The 20,862-nt window shown below is 43.4% G+C and overlaps 1 protein-coding gene across 1 annotated transcript in view; it reads left to right on the top strand.

Moving 5' to 3' along the window:
• The window catches only part of SYT1 (synaptotagmin 1), a 1,065,451-nt gene that overhangs the window by 46,597 nt on the left and 997,992 nt on the right, over window positions 1-20,862 (top strand). Inside the window, exon 2 of the mRNA XM_029597128.1 lies at window positions 7,744-7,810. The gene's annotated coding sequence lies outside the window, so the exon portion shown is untranslated. The remainder of the gene's footprint in view (window positions 1-7,743; window positions 7,811-20,862) is intronic.

Here is a 20,862-nt window from a genome sequence, read left to right as displayed (position 1 = left end):
AGTGCTTGATTACTGGTGAAAGCTCTGCAGGTAAAATTCCCATGGAGTTTGCAGCAGCACAGGCACTTTTGGCTATTTGCCTCTTAATTCGTAGCAAATATACGGCACAGGAATCGCTTTGCAGCAGCTGGTCTCATTCGGGTCCTCGGGGGACCCATTTGGCCAGTCTGAGTTTTTTCAGGCTACCCCCATGGAAGCAAAATACGTGCACGTTTTGTATGGCTCCTGCATGTTCACTGCGAATAGCCTGAAAGCAGATTGGCTAGGAGGTGATCAAGAACCGGGCTGCGACTCACGGACTTAGAGCGCTACGTTGGTAGGGATTTATCCTCTATTGTGCCTGGGGTAAAGTATAACAGATGCTTGCATGGATATTGTCTATGAGAAGTGATCTCTGAAAGGAGAAGGGATCAGCTTGTTAACGCATTGGATTATGATTCTGGATTGATTTCTGGTTTTTCAAGCACATACAGGCAAATAGGGGAATACATGGCAACTGAAAAAGCTTGAATGGACCTCTGTGTGCATGGATTCTGTTATATGGGTTTGTGTAATCAGGCCAGAATTTCCACAAAGCGGCGTCTAGGCCTGTGCCTAGTGCAGCAAAATTCTAGGGGAGATAAAATTCAGAGTGTGGCAAAATGGCGTGTCGGATCTGGGCTGTGGCACCCCATCACCTGCCGCGTTAGACCGTGCAGTTATGTGAACTGTTGAAAGAAGTAGGTTTTCCACAGCCTACAATTGCATGGCAAAGGCTTTGAAACAAGGACCAAGCTGCCAAAATGCTACCATGGGCTCCTGCCGTAAGCCATGCCCAACCTTCCCAGGAACGAGAGAGGTGGGGGTGGTGGCACCAATTGTGCCTAGGGGCAGTGAAAATCTAAATTCATTACTATCTATAATGTGGATCATAGATTTTCATGTACTATTCTTGTTTATTGGTGTATGCATCCTATTGTCCCTTCGGTGATGAGCTATTAAGTATCAGCTTCCAAACACAAAGTTTTCATTAAAAAAAGCCCCACAACTTTAGTTAATTGCTGTACCTCCTGGTAAAACGAGGAAAGCAAAACCAGCATGCAGCATCCAAAGCTGATTAATAAGTTTCTATTTAGCATCTTTCAAGTCTGAACCAAATCTTTCTAGGATCACTTAATTGGAACGAAGAGCGATAGCAGTAAATTAGGTTTCGTCTCTGTTTTCAGGGGAATAGTAGACATGTTGAAACATTTCAACAAATATCTAGAAAGAGTATGTGTGTGACCTTAGTTTTCTTTCTGTTAGTCTGTTCATTAAACTCTTTGCTTTCATCTCTATTTTTCACAAGTAGAGATTGTGTGGCAAATACGGTTACTAATAAGCTCTTTTTTATTTTTTCCCCCAGGATGGACTGAAGTCCAGTCCTGGTTTTGCCCGGATTCAAAACATGGTCTCGTAGTTCTGCTTTCCTTAAGAAATGTGTTTATTGAATCAATATATTATCTGTTCATCCAAAGTGCATGCTTATAGTGGCTTGTGAGCGGCATGGAAGCAGCAAGGTAGAACCAGGTTTGGATCCTCCTGAAAACATGGAATCTATTGTTAACCTTTGTGACATGTCAACAGACCAGACTTCATGAACATTCAACTCTAATCAGTAGCAAAACCATTTGGTTCATTTTTGGTTTATACTGGAGTTGTCTTCCTTTAGACTCTCTGACGCACTTGGGAAAATAAGTGTTATGTCAGTTCGGTAAAACCTAAGTAGAATCCACGTAGGCAGAGGCAATGAACTATCCATGTGGTAACAATGGAACCCTGCAGATTCTCAAACAAGAGAATATAAAATAACAGAATGGAAAGAAGGTGGAAATAGAGGGCTTGGCACCTCAGAAGGAGGAGGGGAGACCTGTCCTTTTTTCAACGCTGAAGGGTAGCTTGAATTCATGATGATGGTCTCCTACTGATTAGAGTTGAATGTTCATCAAGTTTGGTCTGTAGACCTAATGTAGATAATAGAGATTGCAGATTTTTTTCTACCACTTGCAGTTTGTGGATTAGCCTTAGTGGCACAGCATGGCATAGCCTATACAAGGACAGATCTCTTCTCCTTCTTCCAATTTGTCTTCCTCTATGTACACCTCCTTTCCATTCCGTTATTTCATATTCTCCTGTTTGAGAATCTGCAGGGTTCCATTGTTACCTCATGGATAGTTCACTGCCTCTGCCTATGTGGATTCTAATTAGGTTTTACTGAACTGTCATAGCACTTATTTTCCCAAGTGCATCGGAGAAGCTGAAAGAAGGAAGACAACTCCACCATAAACCAAAAATGAATCACCAATATTAAAGCCAGGAGGGCCACAAGGGAAAGGAAGGTCAGACGTTGATTGCATTCATTCCCATCTCATCTTTCTGGGTAGATCTGAACAGTGGGATTTCTAGTTATATTTTCTCTAGCACTAAGGGATCTGGCTATTAAAGTCCATATTGATTAACGTGCACATTAGCGCACCTCGAAGTGCATTTAACATGTGTGTGTGTCAATGCGACATTAGGACCTCTTACACAGACACATAAAATTATTGCGTTACATTTTAACTTTTACATCATTTAAATATGCAGAGACCATGGTAATGAGCTCTTTACGCATTATCATGATATTTGTCAAAGTGCATTTAATTTACCTTGGCTTTATAAGACTATAATCTCCCAAAGTGTAATTAAATTTAACTGATAGTGCCACAATATGGTTAGTACCCTAGCAGTTAATTTGTGCGGGGGAGGTGGTGTCCTGGGCCTTCGTTATCAGCAGATAAAATTGCGCCCTGACAGAACCTTCGGGGATGGATTTGGTCCGCTGCTGCTCCTAATGCTGGTGCCATGCAATCCCCTCCGGCAAACCCCTGAGCTCCATGCAGCACCACCCTCTACCGCGTGCCTCCGAACTGCGAGCGGCTATCCTCCTGGTGCTGTGAGTACAGTGACTAAGCCGCCCTCATAGGCGCTCCCCCCCCCCCCCCCAAAAAAAAAGTGCAGAGGAGGCAGGGCCTGTGAGGGCAGGCTTAGTCACTGTACTCACTGCGCTATGAGGATTAGGGCTGCAGTTGAGGTCCAGAGGAGGGGCAATGGCAGCAGCAGCAGGGTGGGGGGGTGTCCTCTGATGCCTGGAGCATGATTACAGTGTGGCGGGGGCAGGAAACTTTCTTCCGCCCAAATTTTGCTGCCCTGGGCACAGGCTTAGTAGACCTGTGTGTGAATCCAGACCTAAGAAGCCTGACCTCCATCTTCACCCCCCCCCCCCTCCCAAGTTAACCCAATGCTAATCCCCACCTGTGGAAATCTGTGACCTGCCCACCTCCTCCCCAGGACCAGGGAAATGGCAAGAGAATGAGGAGAGTGGCCTGTAGCTTCACCAGTCCTCTCCTGAATGACAGATTTGCCAAGAAGGTTGACCTGCATTTTAGTACAACCCTAACAGAATTTGGTTTGGTTTGACGTAGAAAGGTGGTATATCAAGGGGATTGAATAAACTAAATAAAGCAGTATGTTGTATATGTAGACACAGAGCCTAGCTAGCCTGTGGCCGATATGACCACGGCCATAGGCGCCATCCACCAGGCAGCGCCACTGTGCTCTCCATAATGTGGCTGAAAAGCCTCTTTCCCTCCTCCCAGTACAGCTCTTTCTCTTCAAGACCAGAGCTCTGCCTCCCAAGGGAAGAACTGCTGCGCCAGCTCCCGCGAAGGCGGAAGTGGGAGGGGGGGGGGGGCTAAATCGGGACAATGCTGCTGCTCTGCTCAGAGGCAGCCCGCGCAGGTGCTTTTCTCTCAGCAGTGAGGAGCTGTCATCGGCCTCCTTTCGTCCAGTCAGAGCAGGAAGAGCAGGGTGGTATTCAGGCCACGAAAAGAAGCATCGGCTCCCCTATCCCCCTGGCAGTTAGGTGCAGGAGAAATAGTGCAACCCACAGTGCAGCAAAAGATGCATCGGCTCCCCCCCCCCCCCCCGATAGTCAGGAACAGGAGGAGCAGCGCGGCTCCTGGGGCCACTAGAAGTATCAATAGCCTCCCCCCGCCCCCGTTGGAAACCAGAAGAGCTGCGTGCTGCACAGGTCCCAAAATGAAGCAGCAGGAGGAGAAGCGTGGCCTGCTGGCGGAAAGAAGTACCATTGGGCTAACCTCCGTATCGTCAGGAATAGGAGCCGCAGGGCCCCAGGCTAGAAGAAAAATAAAAATCTGATGGGCCGAAGTAGGAGGATTCTACTGCTGCTCTTTCAGAAAAGGGGAAACAAGAGAGAAAGCATGTGTGTGTGTGTGTGTGTGTATATGCGTGATTGAGCACGTGACAGTAGGTATGTGTGTGAGCTTGTAAAAGGGATCACATGCCATGTATTTATATGTGTGTGTGACTGAACATGCGAGCTCATGAGTGTGTGGCTGAATATGTGAAAGTGTGTGGGGGGGTGTGAGACAGTATGTGAGAGAGCATGTGAGTGTGACTAACTGAGCGTATGAGAGTATATATGTAACAGCACTTGAGAGAGAGCATGCGCGTATGTGAGATCACGTGTGTGAGAGCATGTGACTGAGCATGTGAAAGTGTGTGTGTGTTTGTGACTGAGTATGTGAGAGAGTGCATATGAAGGTGACTGAGCATGTGAGAGAGCATGAGTATGACTGACTGTGTGTGTATGACTGAGCATGAGAGAGAGAGAGTGTGAGTGTGTTTGTAACAATCCCCCCACTCTCCCTCTGCTATTGAAGGACAATCTCAGAGCATCTGTAAATAAAAAATTCCCAGGTATGGAAAGCTGTGTATTATTTCTTATCCTTACTAGTTTTAATTATTGGGTACTATTTGATGTATCTGCTGTTTTGAAATATTTTATTAGTGTTTGGAAAAGTTTTATGAGATTTAATCATTAGATATTCTATTCATTAGCTGTTTTGAAATATGTTTTATTTGTATTAGTATGGTTTCACTATTATGATTGATGATTTTTATTTCTTGATTTTATTGCTTGATGTTTTATGAGGAATGGCGATTCTGTTTTTCCATTCTTGCACTGCATACTGTGTCTACCTTCTTGGGATTTCCAGTTTACTTTTTGTCTGCATGTTTCAATTTAAACTTTATTGTCTCTTTATATTTATAAGATACATCCTTCCATCTCATGAACAACAAAATATCTACTACCATTGGAAGCATTCAATTTATTTAACTAACTTCAAGTGTATATCTAACCACATCATAATTGTATCTTGAACCTGGAAAGCCTGTATTTACTAACCTCCCTGTATAACACCTCCCAGTTACATACCTACCCAATTACCTGATCCTGTAACGCCTTCCTGTCTTCCTTTGAGCATGTTGTATTAACTAACACACAAATCCCGAAATTGTCAACCGTTGTGATTGCAATCCGTTGTGATGATGTTTAACTAACACATTTCCTGATAACTGTAAACCGTTCTGATGGCAAAACCAAATGATGGTATACAAAACATGATAAATAAATAAAATATTTGGGGAGTGTCTGACTGTGTTGTGCTTTGTGACTGAGTTGAAGTATTGTGCTGGCATGAAGTGTCTATGTAAGTATTTATAGCAATCTGTCTTGTTCTAGTTTCCTAATAGGAGGTGTATTGGTGTTTTAAGGCCTGGTGCAACATTTGTAGAGTTACTATTCCAAAGATAGGATTGTTACTGTTTCAGTGCTGGTAGTTAGTGCTGTTCTGGTATAGGAAGTTTACTATGTTGTAATTGTAATTCAGTTTATTCATGGCTTTCTGAGGGCCAAGCCCACTCCCAATATGCCATAGGCCAAATGCCATGCATGGACCAAGGGTCTATTTTGCTTTTTTGGCACCACAACAATGCATGGAAATATAATATGCATGTTGTTGTAAGAGATACTTTTACCTCAGAAGACTATACTTTGCAGTTTTTTTAATATAAAATCTTACAATTAAAAAGTTTACAGCTTGTGGGGACACGAGGCTGAAATGGGGAGACTGGAGCCAGCAAGGAACCCGCTGGGATTTCATTTTGAAATTCTTGCATATGCTTTATGGTATTGATTTTGTATCTGCTACAAAGCAGGAGCAAAGTCTGTGGGTGTGCAAGTATCCATGGATCCAGGTAGCCCCTAGATTTTCAAAGAGAAACTTTGCGGGCAGTTCCTCACATTGTGCACATTGGATAGGTCTGATGATTCTGAATCCTCTGATCTATCCATAAGATACAGATAGAAATATTTTCCATGCTCATTATTCCTATATTGGAAACCTAATATAAATATAGGGGCGGATTTTCAGAGCCCTGCTCGCCTAAATCCGCCCAAAACCGGGCGGATTTAGGCGAGCAGGGCCCTGCGCGCCGGGAAGCCTATTTTACATAGGCCTACCGGTGCGCGCAGAGCCCCGGGACTCGTGTAAGTCCCGGGGTTCTCCGAGGGGGGCGTGTCGGGGGGCGGGCCCGGTCGTCGCGGTGTTTCGGGGGCGTGTCGGCAGCGTTTTGGGGGCGGGTAAGGGGGCGTGGCTATGGCCCGGGGCGGTCCGGGGGCGTGGCCGCGCCCTCCGTACCCGCCCCCAGGTCGCGGCCCGGCACGCAAGAGGCCCGCTGGCGCGCGGGGATTTACGCCTCCCAGAGGGAGGCGTAAATCCCCCGACAAAGGTAAGGGGGGGGGTTTAGACAGGGCCGGGCGGGTGGGTTAGGTAGGGGAAGGGAGGGGAAGGTGAGGGGAGGGCAAAGGAAAGTTCCCTCCGAGGCCGCTCCGATTTCGGAGCGGCCTTGGAGGGAACGGGGGTAGGCTGCGCGGCTCGGCGCACGCCGGCTATACAAAATCCATAGCCTTGCGCGCGCCGATCCAGGTTTTTAGCAGATACGCGTGGCTCCGCGCGTATCTACTAAAATCCAGCGTACTTTTGTTTGCGCCTGGAGCGCAAACAAAAGTAGGCTATTCGCGCTCCTTTTAAAATCCGCCCCATAGTGAACAATATTTGTACCATGGGTGTACACACATTTTTGTTTGCAAACCTTTTGATACATATGTCATTTTGTTCCCAGCCAAGAATTGTAGATAAAGTTTTAAAAATGTTATTGTTAAGATCTTTGTTCCATGTAAACCAATTTGATTTGATTTGTATCACGAAAGTCGGCATAAAAAAGCTTTAAATAAATAAATAAAAATAAATTAGACAAATAAATAAATAAGGCTCATAGTGCCAGGATCCCTGTACTGGTTCTGATTGAGCTGGAAGCCCAAAGGGGCAGGAGTAAACTGCCGAGTCAAAATAAAAAACACAAATTAAAGTCCCCCACATGTAATAGAGTCTCCCAGCTCACGGTGTTGTATGTTGTGTTCAGGGTGAGGGCTCACTTTTTCACTTGGCCATAGATACCAAATAGCCTGGCTACGGCTCTGTGTAGACAACATAAAAAACAATTCACTAATAAATGTATTTAAAAAAAAAAAAATAGGGCTTAACCCACAAGACCTATCAAATGTCATCTTTATCATTTCTGGGGAATGCTTCTAGAATATCTAGCTCTGCAACAGCTGAATAACTTTGTGGAAGAGCATCATATTCTCGACCCTTTCAGTTCAGTTTAGAAAGTCCCTTGGTATGGGCTCTTTATTGTTATCTACCCTGAATATATTTAGGAGAGGCTTTAATTGTGGTCCCAGGTTTGTGCTGTTCTACCTGACATCTCGGCCGCATTCGATGCATTAAACCATCACATCCTTTTATATCATTTAAGGGAATGCGGTACTTGGAGGAGAGTTCTGAGCTGCTTTGAGTCCTACCTTTCCAGTCGCTCTCACCAGGTAAGAACTGGCAGCAAACTTTCTCATTGGCACTATTCTGAATCTGCACTGGGGTCCCCCCAAGGCTCTGCTTTACCTGCATTGCTATTTAACATTATATGGCACCCAGTTTGTAGATTGCCTGCTGGGCTCCGTGTGGGCAACAGAATTAATGTAGTTGATATACAGTTCTTCATCTATGTTCAACCTACTTGGGCTGACACATCTAATTTAGTCATTGGAACATCATATAAATTATGGAAACTTCACATTAATTTTTACATCAATTTTCTGTTGTGAAAAGAGATCTCATATATAATACAAGAGAGCTTTCCTTTGTATAGCTCTCACTCTCAAATGTGTGGTTTTTTTGAACATATACCACTACTAATTGAGCAGCACAGTATCTTACTGTGTTTATTTATTTATAATCATTGGTCTCTGTTTCCCTAAATTTTGTTGATTTTTTTTAGAATTGATTTTTTTGAGCTTTTTTTTTGTATTAAACAAATGACACTTATCGTTTTGTAGTGAACGAACACACGCTGAAGGAGCGATACACAATAACCTGCCCCACACGGCTCGTATTTCTTTTATGCTTCGTCAGGGGCAATAATTGTTTCTTTTAACTCTGTGTAATGAAAAAAGAAAAGCATTAACATGCTGACTAGTTGATAAAACATTTATACATTCAAACTGAATACATACGCTCCAAAATTTGGGTGTCACTCATTTAAGATTTGTTTCAGCGTTTCCAACTGTGATCCGCCATCTTGGTTTTCCCGGGCTTATTTAAACCTGCTGTTGTGAGTGAACTGTTTAGTGGACCCTTGGGCCGACCTGTGAGAGACTGGGGAGAGGTGTACTATAGTCTCTGGTGAGTGACAGGTCAGGAGGCGGATACCAGGCAGGAGCTGGAGGTGAGCTTCACCCTGGAAGCCGGTACTTCCCCGGGAGGAGCCCGTAGGAGCCCAGCCGCTGGGACTTAGGAGATCACGGAAGCTGGAGCTGGAGCAGGCAGGCAGGAACTGAAGCAGGCTAGGACTGAAGCAAGCAGGAACTGAAGCAGAACTGGCTACTGCAAGCAAGCCAGACAGAAGCGAGACAGGTACTGGAACCTGGATGGAGCTGGAGCTGAAGACGAGTACTGGAACCAGGCTGGCGCTGAGGCTGAAGACGAGTACTGGAACCAGGCTGGAGCTGGAGCTGAAGACGAGTACTGGAACCAGGCTGGCGCTGAGGCTGAAGACGAGTACTGGAACCAGGCTGGAGCTGGAGCTGAAGACGAGTACTGGAACCAGGCTGGCGCTGAGGCTGAAGACGAGTACTGGAACCAGGCTGGCGCTGAGGCTGAAGACGAGTACTGGAACCAGGCTGGCGCTGGAGCTGAAGACGAGTACTGGAACCAGGCTGGCGCTGAGGCTGAAGACGAGTACTGGAACCAGGCTGGCGCTGGAGCTGAAGACGAGTACTGGAACCAGGCTGGCGCTGAGGCTGAAGACGAGTACTGGAACCAGGCTGGAGCTGGAGCTGAAGACGAGTACTGGAACCAGGCTGGCACTGAGGCTGAAGACGAGTACTGGAACCAGGCTGGCGCTGGAGCTGAAGACGAGTACTGGAACCAGGCTGGCACTGAGGCTGAAGACGAGTACTGGAACCAGACAGGAGCTGAAGCCGGAGTCAAGCAGGAACCAGGCCTGGGAAGCCAAGGAAGACAAGCAGGAATCGAACAGGAGACGAAGCAAGCACAGGGGCTGGCGAGACGCGTCGGGGCCCGGTGCAACGTGGGAGCGCTAGGGAACCCTGTTGCAAGGCCCCGACTGAGAGCAGGCGCCGGGGTTACATACCCCCCCCGGCGTGTGACGTCAGCGGAGGGGGCGGAGCGTCTCGTGGCGGGAGCAGGGCTGTATCTGAGCCCTTCTTGCGTGCACGCCTAAGGCCTGGGCGTCCCCCGGGGAGCCTCCGACGGCGTTGCCCCGTGAGGTCGCCGACGAACAGACCGGCCTGCGCACCGGTGGGAGCGGGAGGAAGGAGGTAAGGTCCCGGTCGCGACCGGGACCGCAACACCTGCTACAGGATACTAGACAGAAAATTGATGTAAAAATGAATGTGAAGTTTCCATAATGTATATGATGTTCTAATGACAATGTATTAAGTGATGAGAACAAAAACACAATAGATGCCTCAGTCTTATTTCAGTATTTATTAGAACAGAGATGTGCTCAATAATTGCCCTGACGGCTATCATAGATCGCCTACCTCTTTGTTTTCTTGGACCATCCCTCTTAATGTATTAAGTGATTACATCATAACAGCAGTTTTTTACTACATCTAATTTAGTGGCATGTGTTTGTCTGCGGTTAGACTTGGCTCTCTCATAACAAGCTTGCACTGAGCCTTGCTAAAACAGAGATAATTGTGTTGCAGTGCCCTAATGCTGACCCTGTACTAATATCAATTGTCATTGAGAATGTGCAGTTGCCAATTGTTCCCTATGTTTAGAATCTATCCATATCCCAAGACCATTATCTAACATTTCATCAATAGATCAAGACAGTTGCAAAATCTGGCTTTTTTTTTAAGCTGTGGGTTTTCCACAGCTTAAGGCATTTGCTTGATTATCCTGATTTTCACTCACAGGTACTGAATTCTTCCACTTTTAGATTAGTAGCTCCATTTATATCGGGCTTCCTGTATCTTCACCGAAAGCACTGCAGCTTTTGCAGAATTCAACTGCCCGTCTTCTCTCAGGGAACAGTATGAGAGATCACATTACCCCTGCACCGTGTGACCTTCACTGGTTACCAGTACAATGGCAAATTCACTGAGTTGTAATGCTAGTTCACAATTTGATTTCTTTCCATGGGCAAATGCTTTGTTACGAGTTTATAATCCAACATGTGCCCTTTAGTCTTCTCAGGAGAAGGGATGTGCAAAAGTCCTCTCTAAGTTGGTTTCTTGCTGAGACGAGACAGTGAGCATTTTTGGTGGCTGCTCCAACAATGTAGAACTCTGCCAGAAAATTTGCTTCTCACCATTTGCTCAAAAACCTATAAATCATTGTTGAAACATTTTTGTTTAGGCAGGCTTACATATAATTTCTCTTTTATTGGCTGTTCTGTCTTAACTCGTTTTAATAATCTGTATGTTGGTTTTAATTTGTCTTATTATGAGCTATACATTCTGTATAGGTCAGTATTATCTGTGTTAATTGTATTTACAGCAATTATGTGAGTTTGCCTGAACAGAAGTAGGCAATTTATAAATCCATAATAAAGATAAAGGGACGTGGTGGTAAATAGGTACATTCCAGTGAGTGAGATAGCTCGTAATGAAGATCCTCTTTACATACAAGCTCTCTAATGGATTTCACAAATAAAAAAGGTTACCCCCTTTTACTATTCAGCAAAAAGATGTTTGGACAACTGATAGGGGACATTCTCCATTGTTTGCCCATGGTACTAAATGAAGTGAACGTGCAAGTTATTTAGCTGATGATGAGACAGGAAGCAATTAGTGTCCAACAGTAAGTAGATGAGATGCGTTATTCTTTTTTTTTTTTTGGCCAAGACATACAAATAATTCTCAGTGGGCTTCTCAGTGCTCACAAGCCCTACAGCAAACTCTTAGCGTGGAGCCTAGAAGGAAACTTGTCAGCAATGTCTTGAGAAAGAAAACAGTAAATGAAGTCATGTTGTGTCGGGAGCATATCTAGAGTCATAACCTGAATTAGACTAGAGTCTTTTACTTTTCCAAGAATAAAATCTATATATATTTAACATTGTATATGCTCACAGATTGCAATCATTTAGGTAATTTACTATTTGTAAAAATTAACAATTTTTTCTATTTCTATTAGAGCCATAATTGTCATCATGTGCCATCTTCAGTTCCAAGGCTGGCAGTTATGATATGCCAATTCTTTCTGTGCTAAGCTTTCCTTTTTATTTCACCCATCATTCAGATTTTGTCACTGATTTTGATTTTTCTCTTCACTGGGGGGAAGGATCAGGGTATGAGATAATATGGAGACTGTAGCAGTACTAATGATTTTTTTTGCCTCTAACTGTCTGGGCACCAGTAAGGTTTGGATGAGCTCCTAGAGGAAAAATCCATAAACTGCTATTAATTAAAAAGCAATAGTAGCTTGAGATTTATTAAACATTTTGGTACTTGCCAGGTATTTGTGACTTAGATTGGCCACTGTTGGAAACAGGATGCTGGGCTTGATGGACCCTTGGTCTGACCTAATATGGCATGTTCTTATGAGCATACTAAGGCTGAAGAGAAGAGTCTCACCAAGCTGCCAGTCTTTTTTGTTCTGTTTAACAGTTTTTTTCTGTGTGGAGTCCAAGTCAGTCCATACAAAGTGCACACAGTACAGCACATGCATACTGTCTATGTGAGACAGAAAGTTCTCCGTATAGTGAGTGGGGATACAGTTACAATATGAAAAAGAAATTCATTTGTAATATCCAAACCACAAGTAGGCAGCGTATGTCAACAAATTCTATCATGTCATGAAAAAGGAGTGAATGCTGGCAGCCTTGACAGGGGCAAAGAAATTGGTGCAGATCAAGCGTAGTCTACAAGAAGCAATCAAAAAGGCACTAGCCCTTCTATGGCAGGAATGACAAGCACTGGCAGCGCAAAGTAGTTGAAATTTGGAAAGCATGTGTTACCACTGCTTGTTCCTCTCCCCTTTTTTTTTTGGAGCAGAGTGAAAAGGCCATTGAAGGCAGAAAGTAGTAGGGTAGGGGCATGGACTGAGGCAACAGAAGTAAAACAGTCAAACCCAGCTGCATACCCCTCTACATTATTACATTCTTACAATTCCTTCAAATCTAAACACTCATCTAACCCAAATAGGAGAATGAATGTTAACAATAGCAGGACCCAAACTATAGAAAGATCTACCTGGATCAATAAGACTGTTAACGGAAGAAAAGAAATTCAAACAAGAACTTAAAACCTGGCTCTTCAGAAAAGCCTACGAACTAATGTAAAGAAATAAAAATTAAGCCACTTAATGAACATTATTATTCCAGAAATATTACTTCTTCTCAGCACAGAAAATAAGTTAACTAAAAACTATTCAAAACTGAAACAGTAAATATCAATATTAGATTGTTAACTTTGAATGTTTTGATTATTCAATAGTATTAAAATAGATACAATTACTTTAAATAAGAACCTGTTAATACAATATTATACAATGTAATCAAATGCAATTTATGTGAACTGTTATGATCTTCTGTTGGAACAATGGTATATAAAAAGCATAAATAAATAAAATAAAATAAATAAATATTGCTTCTGAAGCAATGGAGGCACTATTTTCCAAAACTGATTCTGAGGAAGAGTCTTGACTAGGATTCTCTGAATCAGAACCTGAAGAGCTAGTAGCTGAAGAAAATTTGGGAAGATTCATCAGTAGCATCTTATCCTCCAGTTTGGTGATGGAAGAGAAAGATGATACTGATGGTGGTGAGGAAGAAAAGACAGCATAGGTTAATAGCATGAGTGATGCTCCTGGTATTTTTTTGTTAGGTGCACCTTCAGCATCAACTTCACTGCCAGCATCAGCTCCCAAGGATGAAGAGAAGAGATTGTGGAATACATCTGTGTTCTGGAGGCACTTTAAAGTGAAGGAGGACCCATATTTTGCTCTGTGTATAGCTATAGTAAGGATATCAGTTGAGGGAAGCATGTAGGGCAGCTGAAAAATGAAGACATGCCGCATTACTTGCAGAAACAGTACCTGCTAGCATTGGCATCAAGGGAGGGTGGCAGTCCTAGCATGGGTACTCCTTCTGCCAGTCAAAGTAATAGCCAGGGGAAAGGGGTTAACGAATTATCCCCACGCTGATTCCACGGCCTTTTTCAGCAGTCAGGTGCGAGGCCAGCAGCCCCCCTGACATACATCTGCAGCAGTAACCCACCATAGAGGAAATGGGGTGGTGTTCGATAGCACTATCAGGACAAGAGGCAGGCAGCACCTAAAGCATTTAATGAGGAGCATTGGGAAAATGTGTGCTCTGGATAACCAGCCCCTACAAGTAGTATAGATCATGAGTTTTAAGCTTTTGTCACATGTATTAGCCATTAATTACAAAATTACCTCCAGGATTCCATTCAATAGCAAGGTCACCTCCACCCTGTACAAACAGTACTGAAATCACATACAGATGAAACTGGCTAAGGCAGCAGGGATAAGCATGCATTTCACTAGTGATATCTTGACCAGCATGAACATTATGCATATTACCTTTCCCTGATGGCACATTGGTGGGACCTGGCTGAGGCAGGGACAGACAGGAGCTTTAGTGGAGACAAAGTGTCAGGGTGCAGATGGGCTTTGCTGCACACCCAGTTGATAGATAGCCACCATACCTTGTGCAATATTTTGTCAGCCATTTGAAAGATGGTGGAGGGTTGGTAGCTAGACCAGAGATCAGGAGTCTTCAGGCATATTTCTTTATGACAGACAATGGCGCAAATATGGTAATGGCTATAGAAGATAGGAGCTTTCAGGATATCTGTTGGTTTGCAAACGTGCTGCACTTGGAAGAGAGGGATGCGCTGGGCCTGGGGCTCAATGATGATGGGGAATTTATTCCTGAAGGACATGATAGAGAGATGTAGGAAAATAGCAAGGCATTTCATTTGAAGTGTGAAGGCGCAGGGCAGCTTCTCCATGAGAAGCGGGAATAATTGGGAATTCCTTACAAGCATCTGATTCAAGATGTTGGCACCCTCTGGATACCCAATTAATTGAATCTGCATAGCTTAGTGGAGCAGCAGACACCCTTTCATGATCGGTCTGTAAACAGAAATAGGTATGGCTCATCCTCCTTGGGGCCTCATGTTTGGGTAGTGATGAGATAGCTGGTACAAATCCTGAAGCCTTTCAAGGATATCATGGAGGATCTGAGTTCCAGAAGTGTTAGCATGGGTGGGGTAATTCCTATATTAAATGTTCTGGAGGAAAATGTAGAAGGCTTCCATGAGCCAGAGAGAATGGAAACAGAGATGTTACAGTTTGTGGACTCCTTGCAGCAGCAATTATTAGACATACTGAAGCCTCTGACTGAAAACAATATTTATTTATTTATTTATTTATTTATTTGACAGCTTTTCTATACCGATATTAAAATACACATCATATCGGTTTACAGTGTAACAGCAGGTGGAAAGTACATCAAACAGGGATGGGGGAGTGAACAAATATATGCTTGCCACACTTTGTGATTCAAGGGTGAAAAGGAGTTTCATCTTCCAATACTATCATTTCACATACTTGAAAGAGTTGCTGGTGCTAGGGTATGTGAACAAGAGCAGCAGAGGCACAGTAGGCATGTAGCACAGGAAAGAGCATCCCACTCAGAGAGATCTGCAAGCAGAAACAGAACCCTGTCAGCTACTACTTCCTCCCACAATTCAATACGCCAATGCTATGACAGCTGCAAAGAACCATTCCTCCTGACACAGGCCATAGCTAAAGCATCTAGCAAGAGAGAACCTCGGCCCACCCCAGCAAAGGAGACTCCAGCACAAATTACTGTGACAAGATAACTTGCGAAGCCCATTGAGGACATGGACACAGATGTGCTGTTATATTGGGCACATCAGTCCACAGTCTGGCTAAACCTAGCCAAGTTGGCTCAGCACAATCCTTTCTGCCCACCAACCAGCATGCTCAGTAAATGTGTCCTCTGCCATTAAGAAGACACAAGACTGGCACCAGAGTTAAAGGAAAAGCTGGTCTTTTCTTAAAAATGAAACTGTCTTTGCTTGTGTTTCCAGAATTTCCATGTGAGTGGCAAGACAACTGAAAGGACTCTGATGGTCTTACTGCCATATGCCTACCTGCCATGCCCCTGATATACCATGTTAGGGGTCTTACTGCTATTGTTCTGCCTGTGAGGCCCCATATGCACCAACTCAGGAGTCTTGCTGCTACTGCTCTGTCTACCTGCCATGCCCCACATAAACCACCTTAGGGGTCTTACTATTAATATTGTCACCTGCCATTTCTATGATATTTATTTATTTATTTGTAGGGTTTTATATACCGTTATTCAGTAGAACCATCATAACGGTTTACAAATCTGCAATTATCATCCAACATATGCAATGATGTATCATTATGGGAGTTTTGATGCCTCCATGTTGGTTGATGTTTGGATCTAAGCCTAGTTCTCCTACCTTGTTTCTTTGTTGGTTATATTGGGGTGTTTTGTCCCCAGAAAAAAACATTTCTGTGCATATTCTGCAAGTAAAAATTGCCTGCAGACTTTACACGAATGAGGGAGTTACAAAATTACCTCATTAATATGAATATTCTCAGCACATTCACCTGCAGGGGGCAATGACAGCAGTAAAATGAATTTAATAAAATTTTCCTGCAGCTGGGGAGGCGGGTTCTAACTTTCAAACCTATCCGCGGTTGAATTTTTACAAGTGTAAGTGGATGCATGGAGATTTATGCTAGTACTTTGTAAACTGTGTGGTAGCTGTGGAGCAATTTGTAAAATGCCACATAGTTCTGCTCTGAAAGTAAGCAAGTATGTTTCAGTGTGCATGATTATTTCCAATGCAAAGAAAACACGTATTTTCTCTACCTATTTTATAAACACTCACAGATGCATAATAACCCCAATTTACAAAATACAAGCTTGCACATGCACTTGAAATCACCAGTTCACCGCCACCTCCACCAGTTCACCAAGCCATCTCCAGTTCACCTAGACCAGTGGTTCTCAACCCTGTCCTGGGGACCCCACAGCCAGTCGGGTTTTCATGATATCCACAATGAATATGCATGAGAAAATTTGCATGCACTGCCTCCATAACATGCAAATTTTCTCTCATGCAAATTCATTGTGGATATCATGAAAACCCGACTGGCTGTGGGGTCCCCAGGACAGGGTTGAGAACCACTGACCTAGACCCTCTAGCACTTCACCCTGGACACCCACCAGTTCAACCAGATTTCCCACCCAAAAGCTGCCAATGACAAATCTGTTTTCTCTTGTGCCAATCAATGAGCAGTTGTAAAAGTGTCTGAAGAAGTTCAGTAATGTACACCCATGTATCTTGTTCAAAATAACAACTCCCGTGCATACTTATGAACCACGCTCTAGAACACTCCAGCCTACCACTTTTTGCTGGTAAAATGTATGAAATCGAAAATACATGCGTACATTTGACATTTATAAAATAGCATATCATGAGTGCATGCTACTTACATGCATACATGCTACTTTTCTGCACAAAACCCCTTTGTCAATTAACTACACAGGGTCATAAGCCATTGCTTCTGCATGGGCAGAAGAGGAGGAAATTTAACAGAACTGAGGGGAAAATAAAGTGTATCATAGAGCAGGGCTTCCCAAACCTGTCCTGGAGATCCCACAGGCAGTTGGGTTTTCAGGATATCCACAATGAATATACATGAGACAAATCTGCATATACTGAACCTCCAAAGTATGTACATTTTCTCTCATGCATATTCATTGTGGATATCCTGAAAACCCGACTGACTGTGGGGTCCCCAGGACAGGTTTGGGAAGCCCTGGCGTGGACTAATCATACAACTTTGAGTTTTATGTCTGCTAGAAGGTGAGAGCAGCATGCCTGGGTCAGTACTGGACAGAGGAAAAAAATCCCTTCTAAGTAGCTTAATAGTGCTGTTAACACACCTTGTGGCAATACAAACACAAAGTCACAACCTTACATTCATCTCAAACATGGCTTGACGTTTTGGGACAGAGCTGCAGTGGGATATTGTAACTTAACACAACCAAACGCTGTTTCCCCGTGACAGATAAGGACCTCCTTATAACTCAGTTTAAGATGATAATGTCATGCGCTGTTGTTCAGGGTATTGTGCTAAACAAGGCTGATGCAAAAGTATTTGGTGCCCTGAGCAAACCTGGGTTCATGCCCTCGCTTCCCCAGCTTTCCTATTGAAATGGCAGCTCCAGCTCAGTGCCCCTTCTTCCTGGCAGCAGGGACTTCGGCACACCGCTCCCTTCTTTGGCAGTATTGGCCCTGGCACAGCATCCTTCTGTCTCACGCTGTCCAGATTTTGCTGCCCCCCCCCCCCCCCCCCCAAAAAGCGGGACGCTCTAGGCGACCACCCAGTTTGCCTGCTGGAAGCACCGGTCCCAGTGCTGAACTGGCAATTAACGTCTCGGTGCTTCATGAAGTCTCTCATCTAATTTAAACATTCATGCCTCTGAACTGCCGTAAATGTTTTCACGTCTGTTTGCTAACTGGTTTGATTTTCCCTTTTAGTTTCAATCTCTTCAAATGAAAAGAAGGCTGAGAACGCGCAAGGCAATCTTTTACAAACAGCAATGAAAGTAAAGTGCAGTATTCAGGCCCATCTGAGATTGAGTGACTTTTTTACAGTGAGAGAGCTAAATTATATGCTACTATCATTTTAAGTGCAATATCTGACTACTAATGTTCAGCTGATTAGTAATGGCAACTGCTTGTTCTAATGAGCACTGCAGAATACAGAGCGTATTTTTAGAATTTGACTTCTGAGCAGCTGATTTACATGATTGAACACAATTGGCTCAAGGGACAGAAATTCTGCTTGCTACGTAATCGAACTGTACACATCAAATACACCCACACTATGAATTGTAACACAAGTAATTCCTTTCTCTTTGTAATAAATCCGATATCGGTTAAACACTTTCAAATACTAGTCAAATGTAACAGCTTTTTATTTATTTATTTATTTATTTGCGGAGGGCATTTTGTGAGCATTTCATAATGTGGAATCCACTTAGCAGAATTCTTGTTCTGAAGACTTTCCGCTCTGAAATATTTTCAGTGTTCCAATTTATTCCTTTCTATGGAAGTAATTTCCACCTCCAAAATGTTCTGCTTGTAAGAACAGGTTTAGCTGGACTCCAGAATGTTTACCCAATTTACAATACTCCTCCATAGCAATTCTGCATTGCTTTAAAAAAAGAAAGAGTAGATTCGCAGATAAATATTAAAGTGCATGACATAGAGCAAGCTTGCACCATATTTGCAGAATATCACATAATAAAACATTTGTGGAGATAGCTTGCTTCGAACTAAAAAATGTAAAAGGTATACCAGCAGACAATTGCAGCATTTCCAACTGCTATACTTAATAAAAGGATTGGCCTTTCTTGTTACATTTCAATAGCCCATCCTAGAAGAAGCTCAGAGTGAAGGCAGTTTGATAGAGATGTGCATTCATTTGAAACAAATAGGTAAAATGCAATGAATGAATCAATTTGTATTTCATTTATGGACCCCCCAGAATGATTGGAGGGTGCTCAAGAATGAAACAAACACGTTTGTCTCATTTGTTTATATTTCACTTTCAAGTCTATGGCCCATTCAAGTTTGTGGCTGTGCTGAGCAAAAATAGGTACAGGTAGGATCTAACTGGTAACTCTGCCTAGCTGCCATGCTCCAGATTTACCACCTTGGGGGTCTAGCTGCCACTCTGCCTAACTGCCATGCCCCAGGTGTATGACCTTGGGGGTCTAGCTGCCACTCTGCCTAGCTGTCACGCTCTAGATGTACCACCTCGGGGTTCTTTCTGACCCTCTGCCTACCTGCCTTGCTCCAGATGTACCATCTTTGGAATCTTGTTCCACTCTGCAGCACTCAGACATCTAGTTGCCTAAACACAGGGGGTGGTATATTCAAAGTGAATTCAGCGCTTGATAGCCGGATAAGTCATACATAGCTAGCTATCTAGCAGGCTGCTGAAAATCCAGGTAGCAATATTCATTTTTAGCTGGTTAAGTTAATTGGATCAGTTAGTGCAGCCGTAGAGCTAGTCTAACTTATCCGGCTAAGTAGTGATTTGTGTGTGGATATTCAGCCATGCCACAGAATATATTTTGTTCCTTAGCCAGATATGGATGAATATCGAGCCAATGATCTTTCCCAGGAATCTCTTTTAAGCTTCTTGAAGATCCTTATTGGCATGGCCATATTCCAGGATAAAAACTGGCTTGAGGCTGCCTCATTTTAAAAAATTCTGTGGTTTCATCAGTAAGTTACCAGCCCTTGAGAGATCTGATACTGAAGATAGACAATATACATATATAGACTATAGCAAAACTTTCATTCAAAAGGATGAAATGAAGGCACAACTGAAAACATGCACAGAATAGACCTTTTGTATGTTCCAAATGTTGGAAATAACTAATGCAACACAAGAAAATCATCAAAGAGAAGAGACTGTATTCAGCTCCAGACTATAGTAAAATCTTTCTTAATAAAGCAAATCTCACAAATTTCCAGGAAAGTGACGCTGATGAAAAACCATTATCATGTTCTGATTATGACAATAGTTTCAATAAGAATGCATATTTCACAAAAAAAAAAAAAAATTCTACCCAGCAGCAAGATCAGTTTCAGTAGGGAATGTAATAAAAGTTTATGCCGCAAAAATTATACTAATGACAGATTATTTGCTTATACTAAATATGACAAATGGCAAGTGCTTTAATAGAAAGGTGGACATCTCCTATGCCATTCTTCCTTGTTGCTATACCCTTTATCCTACAATTTAGGGATATTTCTTCCAGTCAGCCTGGCTGCCATATCCTAGACTTTACACCTTGGGTGTCTTGCTGCCTTACCCTATTTATTTGGTTTATATTCCACTTTTTTAGTCACTTCAAAGTGGATTACATTCAGGTACTATAGGTATTTCTCTGTCCCCAGAGGGCTCACAATATAAGCTTTGTTCCTGAGGAAATAGAGGGTAAAGTGACCTGCCCAAGGTCTCAAGCAGTTGCAGTGGGATTTAAACCCTAAATTCAGTACAGGAGTTGCCTGCTGCTCTAACCACTAAGCTACTCCTCCACTCTACAATTTGGGGTCTTGCTGCCACACCCCAGACTGTATATCTTGGGGTTCTTGCTGCCACTTTATTTTGCTTCCATACCCCAGACTGTACACTTTGGGTTGTTTTTGCCACTGAGCGGGTCTGCTTTGCATCTTTCATAGTGTCTTGAAGTCTTCGTGCTACTCTTAGTGCTGCTTTGCCTCTCTGTCAG

This window comes from Rhinatrema bivittatum, chromosome 4 (genome assembly GCF_901001135.1).
Source record: "Rhinatrema bivittatum chromosome 4, aRhiBiv1.1, whole genome shotgun sequence".
Taxonomy (NCBI): Eukaryota; Metazoa; Chordata; class Amphibia; order Gymnophiona; family Rhinatrematidae; genus Rhinatrema; species Rhinatrema bivittatum.
The sequence above is the reverse complement of the archived record's forward strand: the minus strand, read 5'-3'. Positions and strand labels throughout refer to the sequence as shown.